This window comes from Apis cerana, linkage group LG1 (assembly GCF_029169275.1).
Source record: "Apis cerana isolate GH-2021 linkage group LG1, AcerK_1.0, whole genome shotgun sequence".
Classification (NCBI taxonomy): domain Eukaryota; kingdom Metazoa; phylum Arthropoda; class Insecta; order Hymenoptera; family Apidae; genus Apis; species Apis cerana.
This window is the reverse complement of record NC_083852.1, coordinates 1121445-1138584: the sequence shown is the minus strand read 5'-3', so window position 1 is coordinate 1138584 and position 17140 is coordinate 1121445. Positions and strand designations below refer to the sequence as shown.

Here is a 17140-nt window from a genome sequence, read left to right as displayed (position 1 = left end):
ATGCTCCATTACTTTCTACCTCCCCCCTCTTCTTCCCCTCCCTCCTTGTTCCCTTTAATTCGCAATAACGTTTCCATTTTCCAACAAACCGTACGCTTATACCTCGTCCTTATACCGATTCAACTGCTCTCTCCACAGTTCTGCGCGTTCCAAGTCGGCAGAAAGGCTTCGACTACATTCGATCGAGTAAATTTGCTGGCTGAACGGTTGCAGTTGACGGATGTTTATCATATGACGCGGCGTAGAAATCGCTGGTTTGGTTTCAGCGAGGACCGAAAAGGGGTACACCACTGGATATAAGCAGGCGGTGTCCACCTACGACGAGTATACCCGGCGCAATCTGGTGGCATCGGTCTGACCCCCGAGTACGAGCGGCTACCGTTCTGTGATTACCATGATAATTCGTTTGGCATACTCTACGGCCCGTACTCGTGTGTGCTCCCTCCCCCTTGAGCCAGGCCAGATAATATGCAATACCGGCCGATAGAGCGGATTCCCGTATTCTTAACGACGACCAGCCGGGGCCCATTGTTTCCAGGCCTGGCCGACCTCGCCGAAAGCGCGTGTGTATATCGCGGCGTACATCGCGGGGCGAAAAAGCGGCGACGTTGCGGCGTGGAGGAGGAGGGAGGAAGGCGAAACGCAGGAGGAGGGAAAGTAAGGCTTTAACCCTTTACGACCGCCGTTTTTCGTACCTCTTGGATCGCCTCCTCGATACCGAGCATTACGATTCCGTATACGGGTACGTTTTGTTGCTTCTTTCGAACTGGATTTGATGGAATTGTCGGCGATAGCGTTTGAATTCTACGGTTTATTATTTATTACTGTTTATTATTTATTGACGCTTTGTAAAAACTTGATATTAATGATTTAGAAATTTTTCTCGTTTTAAATTGATTTGATAGAATTGCAGATGTTGATATTAAATGATTTAGAAAGGGAAATATACTTTGCTTCTTTCAACTGGGTTTGATAAGATTGAATAAATGGAAATTCGTGGGACGATTTGCGATGAGCATTTGACGCGGTTGATTTGTTATTTATTGTTATTTATTACTATTTATTATTTATTAACGCTTTGTAAAAATTTAATAATTTAATAATTTAGAAAGGGAAATATATTTTTCTCGTTCCAAATTGATTTAGATGATAGAATTGTAGATGTTGATATTAAATAATTTAGAGAGGGAAATTACGCGTTTGAATTGTACGATTTGTTATTCATTATTATTTATTACTATTTATTATTTATTAACGCTTTGTAAAAATTTAATAATCTAATAATTTAGAAAAGGAAATATATTTTTCTCGTTCCCAATTGATTTAAATAATAGAATTGTAGATGAAAATTCGTGGACAATTACGATGAATATTTTATGCGTTTGAATTGTACGATTTATTATTTATTATTATTTATTATTTATTAATGCTTTGTAGAAATTTGATACTAATAATTTAGAAAGGGAAATATGTTTTGCTTTTTTCAACTGGATTTGATTATGGATAGAAATTCGTGGGACGATTTGCGATAAATATCTTACGCGTTTAATTTGTTATTTATTGTTATTTATTACTATTTATTATTTATTAACGCTTTGTAAAAACTTAATAATCTAATAATTTAGAAAAGGAAATATATTTTACTCGTTCCAAATTGATTTAGATGATAGAATGTTGATACTAAATAATTTAGAAAGGAAAATATAATTTGCTTCTTTCAACTGGGTTTGATAGAATTGTGGATGGAAATTCGTGGGACGATTTGCGATGAGTATTTGAATTGTACGATTTATTATTTATTAACTTTATAGAAACTTGATAGTAATAATTTAGAAAGGGAAATATACTTTGCTTCTTTCAAACGAATTTGGTAGAATTGTCGGTGATAAATGGAAATTCGATGAGTATTTTACGCGTTTGAATGATTTTAAATGAACAGGTATACAGATTCGTGGAAATTGAAACTAATTTAAATTTAGAAAGGAAAATATATTTTTCTCCTTTCAAGTGGATTTGATAGAATTGTAGGTGGAAATTCGTGGGACGATTTGTGATTTTACGCGTTTCGATGAGTTGTATGATTTTAAATGGAGAAGTATGGAATGCCTATTCGTGGAAATTGAAAGTAATTTAAATTGCTATTTATTATTTATTAACGCTTTGTAAAAATTTCGTATTAATAATTTAGAAAGGGAAATACACTTTGCTTCTTTCAAATGGACTTCGAAGTATCGAAGTAAATTAAATTTATTAAGCTATTTATTATGAACGTGATTTAAAAAATGGAATGTTTGAACTTTGTAAAGGCGAGATTAATAGTTTAGAAAGGAAAATATATATATATTATACTTTTGCAAAGGCACTAAGTAATTATTATCTAACGTAACTCGCCAAGTTGATACCAAACAAAATTTATATATGTGATATTCTTTCTAATGGATTTGATAGAACTATTGGTGTAGATTCACACAATGATTTTCAAAAGTATTTGGATGAATTATATCATTTTAAACGTATAAAGGATTACCGATACATTCATGGAAATTAAAATTGCTATTTAATTTAAATTGCTATTTATTATTTTTAACATTTTGTAGAAACTTGAGACTAACGATTTAGAAAATAAACATATATATACAACTGTTAGAAAATTCTAAGTTGATAGAAAATCCTATGCGAGATTGTGAGATTTATTTCCAGTAGTGGATTTGATAGAAATTCATGACACGATTTGCAATAAGTATTTTACAAGTATTTGGATGAATTATATCATTTTAATTATATCAATTATAAAGGAATATTATTATTTATTAATATTTATAGAAACGCGAGACTAATAATACGTATATTATACTTTTGCAAAGGTACTAGACGAAGCTGGTAATTATTATATCACTCGGTTGTGAAAAATTGAATGTTCGGACGATGGACGGAGAAGCCGCTGGACTCAATACTTGTGAAAATGGAAAAACCATCCTCGAATACTTTCTCCTCTCTCCATTGTTCTCACGTTTAATAACGCCAGCTAGATTTCTAGCTGGAAGGCGATAATTCCACGGATCGCAAATTAATTTATCCGATTGATCGTAGCAAACCTTTCCTTCCCACATCGAATAATAATAGCCGGCGGCAAAAGTGTCGACGCCGATCTGCCTCTCGCGCTGTCTTTATTAAGTAACGATTCAACGCCAAATCAACGCGTATATTCCCAATTGCGACACTCGTGTTTCCATGACACGAATAAACATAAATCCCTTCGTAATATCACGATGAATCCCACACCGTCGTTGCCAGCCACGTTTCAAACCGAATCGCTATTGCAACTAACTTTTCTCTTTAATTCGAACATTTTTAAATTTCAAACTCTGTATGATGTATACGGCGATTAAATAGAAAAAATAGAAATTTTCTAACCATTTTTTAAAAATTCCACGTTTTCTGATGGTCTAACGATATTGTTTCTTCTACTTGTGACGGATATCAATATTCGACTTATCGACTTCCATTCAGCAAAGCAAGAAAATCAAAAATCAGACTCTGTACGAAAATTTTCAACAATTTTTATATTTTAAAAATTCAACGTTTTCTTGATGATCTAACGAAAGTAATTACTTCACTGCTATTGTTTCTTCCACTTATGATGGATATCAAATATCGACTTTTATTTAACAAAGAAAAAAAATCAAACTCTGCACGAAAATTTTCAATAATTTTTAAATTTTAAAAATTCAATGTTTTCTTGATGATCTAACGAAAATATTAAATATTAAATATAAAATAATTCACTCATCCACTTGTGATAGATATCAATATTCAACTTATTGACTTCCATTCAGCAAAGCAAGAAAATCAAAAATCAGACTCTGCACGAAAATTTTCAACAATTTTTAAATTTTAAAAATTCAATGTTTTCTTGATGATCTAACGAAAGTAATTACTTCACTGCTATTGTTTCTTCCACTTATGACGGATATCAAATATCGACTTTTATTTAACAAAGCAAGAAAATCAAAAATCAGACTCTGTACGAAAATTTTCAACAATTTTTAAATTTTAAAAATTCAAAGTTTTCTTGATGATCTAACGAAAATATTAATTCACTACTCATCCACTTGTGACGGATACCAATTATCGACTTCCATTCAACAAAGCAAGGAAATTAAATAGATATTATCTACACGATATTAATATTAATTCACTGCTGATCCATTTGTGACGGATATCAATATTCGACTTATCGACTTCCATTCAGCAAACCAAGAAAATCAAAAATTAAACTGCACGAAATTTTTAACAATTTTTATACATTAAAAATTTTCTTGATGATCTAACGAAAATATTAATTCACTGTTCATTCACTTGTGACGGATACCAATATTCGACTTATCGACTATTCAACAAAGCAAGGAAATTAAATATCTGCACGAATTATTCAACGATAAGGAAATTTTTAACAATTTTTATACGCTCTAACGAAAATATTAATTCACTGTTCATCCACTTGTGACGGATACCAATGTTCGACTCATCGACTTGGAATCGCGAAACGGAATGACTGTTTCAACCTACATGTACATCATCTAAACATTATCTGGTAAAGGATGAAAATAAAAATTGAAAGACGCGGTCCGAATTCGGTAGAAGGGAAGGAGGAGCTATCGAGTGACGCGTAGCTGACGGTAGCTCGACAAGCATCACGATAATAGACGATACATATGTATGCGACGCTGAGGGGATTCATAAGCGAGGTGGTGGTAGTCCGTGGGCCCCGGCATGCCAGGGGCCCCCGTTCTCCACGCTCGTCCTTATGCAGAGCAGGGACGATTTCCTCGTCTCTGAATGGCTTGAATAATATACGTTTGAAGTTAATGGTCTCCATTCAAGGCGCCTGCCATGCCTCTATATACCTGTGTAGCGCTGCCACGCTGCACGCCGGTCCCACGTCCCATACGATCCCTCTCGTGCGTCACTCAGCGTCGCTGCTGCAACCAACTTGCTTCCAACCGTGCACGAAAATCATCCGCGGTAAAAAATCCGTTCGAAATTTACATTTCGCATAATTATCTTTATCGATCGTTTCAAAATTGTTGAAATTAAAATACTTTGTTGCAGTATGCATTTATTATCGTTATTAACGGATATTGATAAAATCGCGTTTTAAGGAGCCGTGATAGGAAATGTTAAAAAATTGTGAGATTCGGGATCGAATGTTTAATTATCGAAATTGGGATAGTTTGTAATTTATTATTGATTATTCATCGTGCAATCAAGAAAATCGCGTTTTAAGAATCTACGATAAGAAATAAATTATTATCGATCGTCGTACTATGAATTCATCGTTTGTAAGTTATTATAGATTATCGTTGATAGTTTGTGGATCTGTGGTAAGAAATATTCAAAAATTAGGAGATTGGATTAATGCATCGTTACGAATGTTATTAAAATTGTTGAAATTAGGATTGTTTCCAATTTATTATTGATTATTATCGATCGTCATACCGTGGATGCATTGTAAGTAGATTATTATTGATACTTTTAGAAAATCGCGGAGAACCGAATTATCTTTATCAGGGAACATCGTGCACCGTTTATGGATACTATCATTGGACTATCATCGATCATTGAATAATAATAATAATAATAATTTTCTTTCTAACGAATCAACTATTATCGCTGATTATCCGAAATTAAGATGGCGCTCATTTTTCACTGTCTTATTATCTTTTGAATGACGATTGCCTAAATCTTTACATGTAAATCATTTCGGTTTCCCCGACTGCGAGGAAATCATTGAAAAGAAATTATTGAAAAGAAAGTAAAAACCGTGGAGAATTTTTATCCAAACTCCACCCGCTTATATTTTTCCCCAAATATTTATATATATTGACTACACAGAATAAACATGAATAAATAAAATGTATGAAATGTACTGATTGAATACATCTAACTTCGCTGTTTACAAACGAAGAAAGAAGAAAACAAACACGAAGGGTAGAAACTATGAAGTGGTAGCGTCACTGCTAACCTTCGATAACAAAATAAAATTTTACTGAACTTCAAATTAATATAACATACGTACGTATATAGGGAGGATGTTCAATCGAATTTACAGCGATATATTTTGCAACGGGCGCGCACGGAAAGAAATCGAATTTGCTACTTTTTCCCCCTCCCCTACACCTTACCTATACGTGATCTTGCCTCCGAATGGCAAACGAAGAAGCGATTATTTTTGCCCGTGTCTTTCGTAATGGAGAGGTTTCAGGTTTTATCGGGGATCGCCGAGACGTGTTTGGTGGTATACATTGGCATTTATTAGCTCCTTCCCCTTTCCTCCCCGCTCGAGTGCCGCGGGCCTCCTCTGCCTTCCCCCTCCCGCTTCGTCTCTACCGCGGCGTCTGAATCCGCGGCGTCTCTTATTCAATGACTCGAAAAACGTGTTTCAATGGCTTCAGCAGAAAGCGCACAAGCGGAGCACTCGATTCGGTGTTCCGTTCTGCGAAAGACAACTCTGAGGAATTATACATGTGATACCGGCTGTTGGTGAGGTTTCCACCAGTTTCTTTTTATCGAACTGTCCCTTCGATTGCGCGACCTTTTTCCTTTTTATTCTGGAAAGACCCTTTTTAATCGTCGCCACGATTGATTTGCCAATGCGGTACTAAGAATTAACAGCTCCCGAAATGGTAGAATTGTTCCATTATTTAATATTACTCGCTCGTACGAGCTAAATTCGAGATTCGTAAACAGTAAGAAGAAGAACTTTTTTTTCTTCAATTTTAATTAATTTCTCTCGTAGCGTCTCTTTCTTTCTCGCGTAGACTTCGCGAAGAAGCGAAGAGTCGCCATGCGTTGCCTTCGATCTTATTACGGCGAGATGAGGCGCGTCGTAAGTGCTTCTATTGCCGTGGTTCGTTCGAGCAGTAGTCGATTTGTTCACCCGTGTGAAAATTGGAGAGAATCGAAACGATGCGTTTTATTTAAATTGCGAATCGTTGGTAAATTCGATATCATTTAACTCATTAATTTAATACATACCGCGATCAAATATTCAAAAGAAAAAAGATACATATTCTTTTTTAATCCTAATATTTAAATCTTTTAAATTTATAATCTCGCTTTACGTAGAAAGAGAGAAAGAGATACTCAAAAATAGCATAGGACTCAAAGAGAGACTTATCCAAAAAATATAAAGTTCAAAAGAAAAAGAAAAATTTAATACATTTACCAATTTCCAAAGCATATTTTCAGCTCCATAAATCGCAAGTAGACTCCTTCTTCCCTCTCTCTCTCTCAATCAATTTCTCCTCGGACCTCGTTTCCACGCGTGCGGTCGGGAAAGCCTTAAGCAGAAGGTGCGTTTGCATAATCGAGCACCCCCTTACGGGCTCGGTGGGCAGCTCGCTCCTTATCCACCGATTTATCCGTGCAACGTCGCGAGAGTGTCGCCACGGACTTACTCTGTAACTCACTTACGAGTCGGCCGCTCTCGCGCTTTCGCGCGTGCGCCGAAGGAGAGGCCGACTTAGGTGGCTGCCAACTTTTACGTCCAACTTACGTTAGGCCAGACTTCTCTCTCGCGACCCCGCGATCTCGACCGTGAGAAAGGGCACCACGGCTCTGCTCGAGCGGAGACACACCGCGACCCGCTCTCCGCTCTTGTAATTGTACAAACCCAGGCCATTTTCACTCAGCCGGGGAAATGACGAGAAGAGGACGAGACGACGGCCGCTCAACTTTCCGATGTATTAGGAGACTGGTCGGAATTCTTCGATGGGGGAATGTATATGGTAACTCTGTTCCACTCGCGAAATGAGAATTTGATAGATTTTTCAAAAGTTTATTTCAAAGGTTTGGATTTTTATTTTATTGTATAGGAGACTATTTAAGACTGTAAAAATAAATGATGCGTTATATCTATTTTATCGAAAGAAAGGAAACGAATAAATAATATCGTTGCCTCGAAATGAATCGTTTCCAGTGTTTGACGAAACCAGCGTGGATGTATTCTTCCTTTTGCACGAATGTATACGCGCAAGTAGGATCGTAGACTAGTCTTCTTATCTGTTGGATGCAAAACTCTGTGTGTAGATGGAGCTGATAGTCTCGAGGTGGAAAAATAGACGAGAAGCGGCCAATTGTCGGCCGGTCACTTCTTCCCAACTGGCCCAAGACAGGGAGGACGTGGATTACTTTGCCGGCGCGCGTTACACGCGCGACGTGAAAAATGGGAGAGGAGGGGGGATGGCGGAGCCGAGCGATTTATCTTGGCGAAGAGAGAGAGGTGAAACTGCGCGGGCAATTTTCTTGCGCTGTCATGTTGGCTAAATTTGCCCAATTAAAAAGGGTAGAAGCGGAAGAGGGAGAATGAGGAGGAATGTAAAATTGCACACGCGTTGAAAATTTTACGAAATTTTACGCCGCGATGTTGCGAAGTTATGTAGCTACGTATATACATCAACAAGAGAAATGCTTCTACCGTAATTTTTCTTTTTTCCCCCCTTTCTTTCCTCTCGTTGAATCTATAGATAGATTCAACAAATTTTACATCAAAATCTCTCTAGATTCTTTTGTTGTCAAAATTCGATTCCAATATTTTTCTAATAAATTCTCGAGTGGTAATAAAATATATTCCCCCTCTTTTTCTTTCCAATTGTCATCAAATTATATCGAAATCTACTGCTACTTCTTTCTAAATTCTTTTGTTGTCAAAATTCGATTCAATATTTTTTTAATAAATTCTCGAGTGGTAATAAAATATATTCCCCCTCTTTTTCTTTTCAATTATCATCAAATTATATTAAAATCTACTGCTACTTTTTTCTAGATTCTTTTGTTGTCAAAATTTGAGTGGTGGTAAAATATATTCCCCCTCTTTTTCGCGGTCGAATCGTTTACCAAATTACATCAAAATCTATGCTACTTCTCTCTAAATTCTTTTGTTGTCAAAATTCGATTCAATATTTTTTTAATAAATTCTCGAGTGATAATAAAATATATTCCCTTTGTTTTTCGCGAATCGTTGACCAAATTATATTAAAATCTACTGCTACTTTTTTCTAGATTCTTTTGTTGTCAAAATTTGAGTGGTGGTAAAATATATTCCCCCTCTTTTTCGCGGTCGAATCGTTTACCAAATTACATCAAAATCTATGCTACTTCTCTCTAAATTCTTTTGTTGTCAAAATTCGATTCAATATTTTTTTAATAAATTCTCGAGTGATAATAAAATATATTCCCTTTGTTTTTCGCGAATCGTTGACCAAATTATATCAAATTACTTAATTCTAGATTCCTTTGTTGTCTACGAGTCAAAATTAATCCGAAATTCGATTCCTTCCCGATATTTTCCCAATAAATTCTCGGTTGGTGGTAAAAAAAATTCCCCCCCCCCCTTCCTCTTTTCGCAGTCGCATCATTCACGACGTGACATTAAATTTTCAATTGGTCGCATCTGTCGGGCAAAAATTCATAGGGGGGGCCGGGGGGGATTAAATACAAGAGCGAGGTCACATTAGTCAAATCGCGATCCCCGGCGAAAGAAACGTAACAATTCATCCGGCGACATCGTTTCTTCGCCGGCTTGCGCGGCAAGAAAGAGGGGAGGGGGAGGAGGGACGGCTCACGGAAGAAGAAAACGTAACCGCGCATTCCTCAAATTCTGTGGATTCGTTCCGGCGGCTCGCATCGCCTCGCCTCGCGTAGAGCGGCCGGGTAATTGAACCTCGTTGGAACTCCCGTGGAAACTCGACTCCGCGATTTTTCTCGCCGCGGGACACGCCGACAAAGCACGCGATATCGATTTAATAACACGCGTCCTCCGTCAACGAGCAAATAAAATAATCAAACCGCTAATCCGTGCCCACGTAAAAACCGCGCCGTCACCACCGCGCGTCCCACCAGTTTCACACACTTTGAACGAGGTGTCAGCCGAATCGAAGCCGAGCGCGTAACGCGGTTTCGAACGTCGCGACGATTTCGTTTATTTATCCAAATAAATCTCTCTCTTTCCCCTGTCGTTTCTCGCAAGGATAAATCTTCCAACAACCTCCCATTTCAACGAAACTGTCCGTCTCGACTTTTTCTCTCTCTCCAACCGGCTAGCAAACACGCGAAATTGCCCGATATTTACGATACAAAATTACCTCGCGACGTAAAATAGGCTTACGCCGCGTCGCTAGCGGCGCAGAGAGAAGCAACGGAGAGAGGGAGAAGGAGGAGTGGGGGAAGAAAGAGTGGGGACGAGGCGAGTGTCCATCGAGGAGTAGATCGACCGACGGACGGATGCGCGTTAAATCACGTGGCGGGACACGTTCGTTTCCCTCCTCGTCCAGTATCCCTTATTATTTATCCCATTTGCCTATTCACCATCCAGCTCGCGTTTTCTAATTACCCGCTGTCCGCGTTTCCACGGATCACCGGGTAGATAGATCGGCCGTCCGTGGATCGGTCCCCAGCTGCCGCCGCAGCCGCCCATCCCCCCTCCCCCGCCTGGCAAGAAGAAACTAAATTGCGCTTCGTTAAACCGCCTACTTACCAATTTTGATCAGCCACTGCCCTTTTTCCCACGTGTTCCCTCCTTCTTATCCGTCCCATTACATTGAAACATTATGTCGCCGCGGATCCTCGAGGCCCGGACAGAAGGAGAGAGAGAGAGAGGGAGACGTAGCAAAAAACCGGCTCGAACCCATGCTTCGATGCTGAATCATTTCGTCACTAACTGAGGCTAACCCATCAAAAAGTTGCCCTCGCAACTTCCCTCTCGTCCAGCGTACCGGAATGGCCACGGTTAATGTTTATATCGAGGGACGAGGCGGTCGAACGTGGTGTCGGCCGAAATGCTGCGCCTTTCTTTGCTCGGGCCGTTTATGGCGTTTCCCCTGTTGGAAAAAAGCCGGGGCAGAGGAGGGGGCCCGCGAGGATTTCGTGAAATTTCGATTGGGATAATTAAGAGCGAGAGATCGGGATAATTCGACAAGACGCTGAAAAACGTCGGCGGTCGGGGGGCGGGGAGAAATTAATTGAATCTCGGACGAATCTGGGGTAAATTTCGAGGAATCGTGAGAACCGTTATAACACATTGTAAAAGTAAATTGATCGAAAGGATAACTAGATGTATCTCGAATGAAATATATTTGGGGAGAAAGGATCCAAAGTGCGACTTAATTCGATGAGAAGATTATTTTATCTCGAGCTCGTGTATCTTAATTTTTAGGCAACGATAGTTACGTACGTTGGGTCGAAACGATAAATACGATTCAAAAGTGATCGTTCCACGCAACAACCCCGTCACAACTACGTGTAAATCATTGGAGAGAAGCTTCCTTCCATCCCCCGTTTCTCACCGACGAGAAAGAGAAGAGAGAGGGGAGAAACGAGCGACTTCGCACCCGATATAAATAGAGCGCCCCTTCACCCCACCCGACATTTTCCCAAAGAGAATAGAAAAGGGAAGAAGCAAGAGAAGAGGGGGGAGGAAGAGGACACCTGGTCGGATCCAGTTCCGCGAAACGTTTGCGAAGATAGCGCGTAGGATCTTTGTTTCAGGGGGAGAACATTCGACCCTCCTCTATCCCCTATCGGGGGTATATACGGTAACGTGGCAACGGGGAATCGAAGAAGTCCGCCATGATAGCCGCCGTGACTCAGCTGGAAGCCGAAGGGAGGGAGGGGTCCGAGTGGGGTTCGAGAGAGAGAAAAAGGAGCCAGGCGAAATTTCGCTACCACCACCATTGCCACCACCATCGCCACCACCGCCATCTCCACCCCGCGGAGAGGCAGAGCAGGATAAACCGGACCAAGGGTGGCTTCTCTGCCCGCCTCCCTTCCGACCCTTCCACCTAGGGCCGGTTAGGGGTTAGCGAAAGACGACGGTGACTGGCCGTCGAGGCAGGCTTCCTGAGCACCGACCCACTCCCGGATAGGTTGGAAGCCGGGCGGAGGAGGGGGTGTGGTCCAAGAGGCAGCGAAATTTATGCTAATCGCCGTGGCGGCCTTTGAAGCGCCCTCGAAAAGCGGGCGCTTTTGGGCGAAAAAGAAAAGAAGGGTCGGCGCGCGTAGCCTCTCTCCCGCCAGCTCCATCGATTTTTCTCCCTTCTATGAACATCGGCCGCCGCCGCCGCCGCCGCCGCGTATCGGCCGCCGTGTGCGAGTTCCTCTCCCGGCTCTGCCCGCCCGTGTGTACGTGTCTGCGAAACGAGAGAGAGAGGGAGAGAGAGAGAGAGAGAGGGGCCGTGCGCGCCAATACAGATCGCCCCCCGGAGAGGCGCACACAAGGAAGCAGGTCGGTCGAATCGTGGGTATAGGACGCACACGCACGAGGCGCGCGGGCTGCGTGAAAGCGAGAGGGATGTGCGTGCGGGGCAAAAATATTGCGTGCGTGGCCCGCCAGTGTCGGACCGACGAAAAACTCGCAAGGGAGCGGAGGAGAAAAACGGCGACGCGCGGCCGCGCTTCTTCTTCGCGGAGCTCCGCTCCCTCGTCGTGGTCGCGAGTGCCGATTCTCCGAGCGGATTCTTCTTCTTCTTCGAGTGTTGGTGCCAGGAGGAGGAGGAGGAGGACGGTGCCGCCGCTTGCTCGCCTTCGTCCGACGCAGACATCTCTCCGGGCAAGGATCCCGACACCGCTGCGCATTCGCACCTGCGTCTTCGCCCGCGAACGCATGTGTCGATATGCACGTGCCGCTGCACCGATCCCGATCAGGAGTGAGTACGCGAGGAACCGCCACCCCTGGATGGATGGATGGATGGATGGATGGATGGATGGATGGGTGGATACCTGCGCTTCCCTCCTTCCTTTCTCCATATGAGCGAATACTTTCGGCGAGAATAATTCATGCGTGCGTGGTTCGTGTCCCCGTGTCTTTCTTTTCCTTTTCTTATTCTCCAGACGAACGCCTCCTGGCCCATCGAGTATCCTTTCTCTCGTTTTCCCGTCATGCGAAATACGCGTCCAATTCCTGTATCGCGGGTGTTTTGTAATTCTGCGGAAGGGGAAATGTAATCTCGAAAAGGCACGCTCGCATCGATCATCGGAATAGTTATTCAAAATGGCGTGCCATCCCCCATCGTGCGTTCTGTCGAGCACGGTGACACACTTCGAGAGGCGATTTGAATCGAAGCGAAATAAACGAGGCAGGATCGAGAGAAAAATCCTTTCTCGCACGGCGGATGAGGAGAGCCTCGTTGGTTGAAAAAGGGAGCGAATTATCTACTTTCGAGTAGAGATGAATTGTTGGACGTTTGGGACGAAGATGAAGGCGAGGTCGAGGAAGCGGCGCGTGGGCGAATAGCACAAATAGTGCACGCGTATAATGTGCACCGTGTGCGGGCCACGACGCGCCTCTTATTTGCGATTCAACTTACACGAAATCGTCCCGAACGTTATTATATTTTCCGCGTCGTGGCGTTGCGACATGGCGTCGCGCTTCTCTAAAATGGCAGACACGCGGCTGAAACGACGCTCCTAGCTCTATTTGCATCCACCACTGCGATTTAACCCCCCGTTTTCGCCGAAAAATATATCTCGTTGAAATTTATGGATCGTCAGAGACGATCCCGACGTCGTGGAATTTAACATTGGAATAAAAATTATTAATTTGGTGTCGTGACTCGGTGCAGCAAGTAGTCGGGAGTAAGATTGACGCGTCGATTGGGGCGATTAATCGATTCGTAATGAAAAGTCGGAGTGAAAGGTGCACGATATATGCGTATATCGAGGCGAGATACTTATTTACACGGAATCGTGGAAAGTGTCTTAAAACGTAGGCGACGTTAACGTTAAGTTACGGTTACGACTTTAAAATGAGACCCATTCCCTCGCCACCAGCTATGATTTATCATTTTCCACCTATCGTTCCCTCGTTGTTCGAACGATCGCGGTAAATTGCGCTCTTTTTTCCTTTTTCCTTCGAACGCGCAAAAACCTCGACTCGATGGAGCCTACCTCGACTCGTGAATATTATTAAACTCGAATACCTTTGCACCAAAGTATCGCGTAATTAAGATATTTTAAAAGGTGCGGACAGAAATAATAAAATGAGGTGAAATATTGTACGTTCGAGATGATTTGAAAAAAGGAGAGAGAGAGAGAGAACACGTTCCCCTTTAGGTGATACACTTGCGCAACAATTTACGACCAACAATATCGGCGTCTCTCTTTAATAGTTAACGCAATTTCACAATGGATATCGTGCGAGTTTTCGCAACGATTTTTAAGCGGTTTATAAAAAAGAAAAAAGAAAAGAAAGAGAGAGAGAGAGAAGAGAAATGGAAAGAATCGAAATGGAACGAGCTGAAACAGCTTAACAAGTGGAGAAGGTCTCGATTCGAATATCTCGTATTAATAACTCGAAACTACAATTACGCCGGCGCAAGCAGCCATTATCCCCGGGAAAAAATTCTCTCTTAATAACGTATCGGCTCTTCCCTTCAGAGAATTCCATTTTCTCGATTCCGAGGAGAGAAAGGGGGAGGGAGGGGGACGAGAAAAGGCGCACGAAGGGAGCTTCCAATAAATATTAATCACGCTATTAAAAGTCCGATCGATTCCTGCGGAGAATCGTTCCCTGCTGGAAAGAAGTGTTCTAGGATCTCCGTTTAATACCCTTCGTCGAGGCGCTGATACCACGCGCGGAGTAAAATATGTAATAGTAAAATGGAAAACGAAATAATTGTAGCGGCAAAACGGGGCCAATTACGAATCAACATTATTCGAGCATATAAATAATTGTGACTCGAAGCAATAAACTTTTCCTTACTTTTTCGATTAATGGCAAATTTTGAAATTTCAAAATCGATAATCGTACAATATTTTCGAAACTGATAATTATTTTGAATATTAATATAATTATTGTACCAATTACTCTACGATACGAAAATTTGAAAGTTGCAATATAATTAGATAAAATTTTTAGATGTATCTTGAATTCTAACGCATCGAGGTTTGATCCAATATTGATACGACTATTATTCCAAAAATTTTCAAAAAGTTATAAATAATTAGAAATAACAAAATTTTTAGATACACTCTATCAAGATACAATATTACAAGATACAATACAGGTACAATTATTATCTCAAAAATTTCAATGTTATAAATAATTAGAAATAACAAAATTTTTGGATACACTCTAAATTCTAACGCATCGAGGTTTGATTCAATGTTAATACAATTGTTATCTCAAAAATTTCAACATTACAACATAATTAGAAATAACAAAATTTTTAGATACACTCTGAATTCTAAGGCATCGAGATTTGATGCAATATTAATACAATTATTATATCTATTCTAATACAAAAATTTGAAAGTTACAATATAATTAGATAAAATTTTTAGATACACTCTGAATTCTAATGCATCGAGGTTTGATCCAATATTAATACAATTATCCCAACTACTCTAATACAAAAATGCCAACGTTATAATTTAATTAGAAATAACAAAATTTTTGAATACCCTGAATTCTAACACATCGAGGTTTGATCCAATATTAATTATTATCCTAACTACTCTAATACAAAAATTTCATCATTACAATATAATTAGATAAAATTTTTAGATACACTCTGAATTCTAAGGCATCGAGGTTTGATCCAATATTAATTCAATTATTATCCCAACTATTCTAATACAAAAATTGCAAAGTTATAATATAATTAGATAAAATTTTTAGATATACTCTGAATTCTAATGCATCGAGGTTTGATCCAATACAATTATTATCCCAAAAATTTCAACGTTACAACATAATTAGAAATAACAAAATTTTTAGATACGCTCTGAATTCTAACGCATCGAGGTTTGATCCAATATTAATACAATTATTATATCTACTCTAATACAAAAATTTGAAAGTTACAATATAATTAGATAAACTTTTTAGATGTATTTTTAGATTCTTGAATTCTAATGCATCGAAATTTGATCCAATATTAATACAATTATTATCCCAAAAGGTTACAATATAATTAGAGATAACAAAATTTTTAGATACACCCTGAATTCTAATCGAGATTTGATCCAACATTAATCATTATCCCAACTACTCTGATACAAAAATATCAATACAATTAGATAAAACGTTTAGATACATCCTGAATTCTAAAATTTCAACGTTACATACATACATCTGGAATTAATTAACACGAATAGCACAGTAAGAAAGAAAAATCTCTCCAAATCGGATTCCTTCTCTTCGAGATTCTCTTTCGAGCGGAGACGATCCCTTCGGCCGATCTCTCACCTTTCCGAATATATTTGCCCCGACGAGCGATCAATCGGATCGTGGAACCTCTCCTCGATCGCAGAAACGTTTCACCTCGATCCGTTTTCTCACGCAGATAAAATCTGTGGTGGCGCTCTTCTCTCCCTCTCTCCGCTCTCGCTTTCTCAGAGCGCGGCTTCACGTAACGGAATCACGCTTGGACGAAACGATTTATTAATTATTAATAAATCGATTCGCGGCTACGTTTCGACGATCGAAAGTTAATGACAGGGCGGGACGAAAGGCGGCGGCCTTCGGTCGCTGAGCACCAGTGGAATCGTAATCGCGGCAATCGGCCGGAGAAAAACGGCCGATCGGATCGTTGCCGATCGAGGTTTTGTCGCGTCCGTTTCCTCCACGGGACACGCGAAAAACGGGCAACTTTCTCGAAACGAACGGAACGAGGGGAATTCGAAGCTCTTTAATTTGTCTCCTCCATCGTATAGGCTGGCTGCCTAACTTTTTTGGGGACCGAAAAACAATCGTATTCTCTCGCATGGTGCCACCGAATTTAGAGAGTATATATATTTTTCTCTCTTTCACTCAAGCAAGGATTCTGAAAGAATAATAAACCATTTTTAATTTTGAACACTAAAAAAATTTTCCCATGATTAATAAACATAAATAAATAAGTTGAATAAATAAAACTAAATAAATATAATATTAAAATTAAAATTAATATTAGAAATTTTAATCAAGAAACTAAACCAATAATTAATATAATTTCACTAATTAAATTCAACGAAATTGGTGATCCTATATTTGACGAACGTAATATAAATCATAATAATGATATACTTGGTATAAAATTAATTATACCTTTATTTACAAATATTAAACGTCTATTTGTTTGTCTATAAATAACATTAACTA

General features: G+C 40.0%; 1 protein-coding gene across 1 annotated transcript in view; it reads right to left on the bottom strand.

Moving 5' to 3' along the window:
- LOC108003952 (protein cortex-like) overlaps positions 1-17140 on the bottom strand; it is a 187669-nt gene that overhangs the window by 154525 nt on the left and 16004 nt on the right. The window lies entirely within an intron of this gene.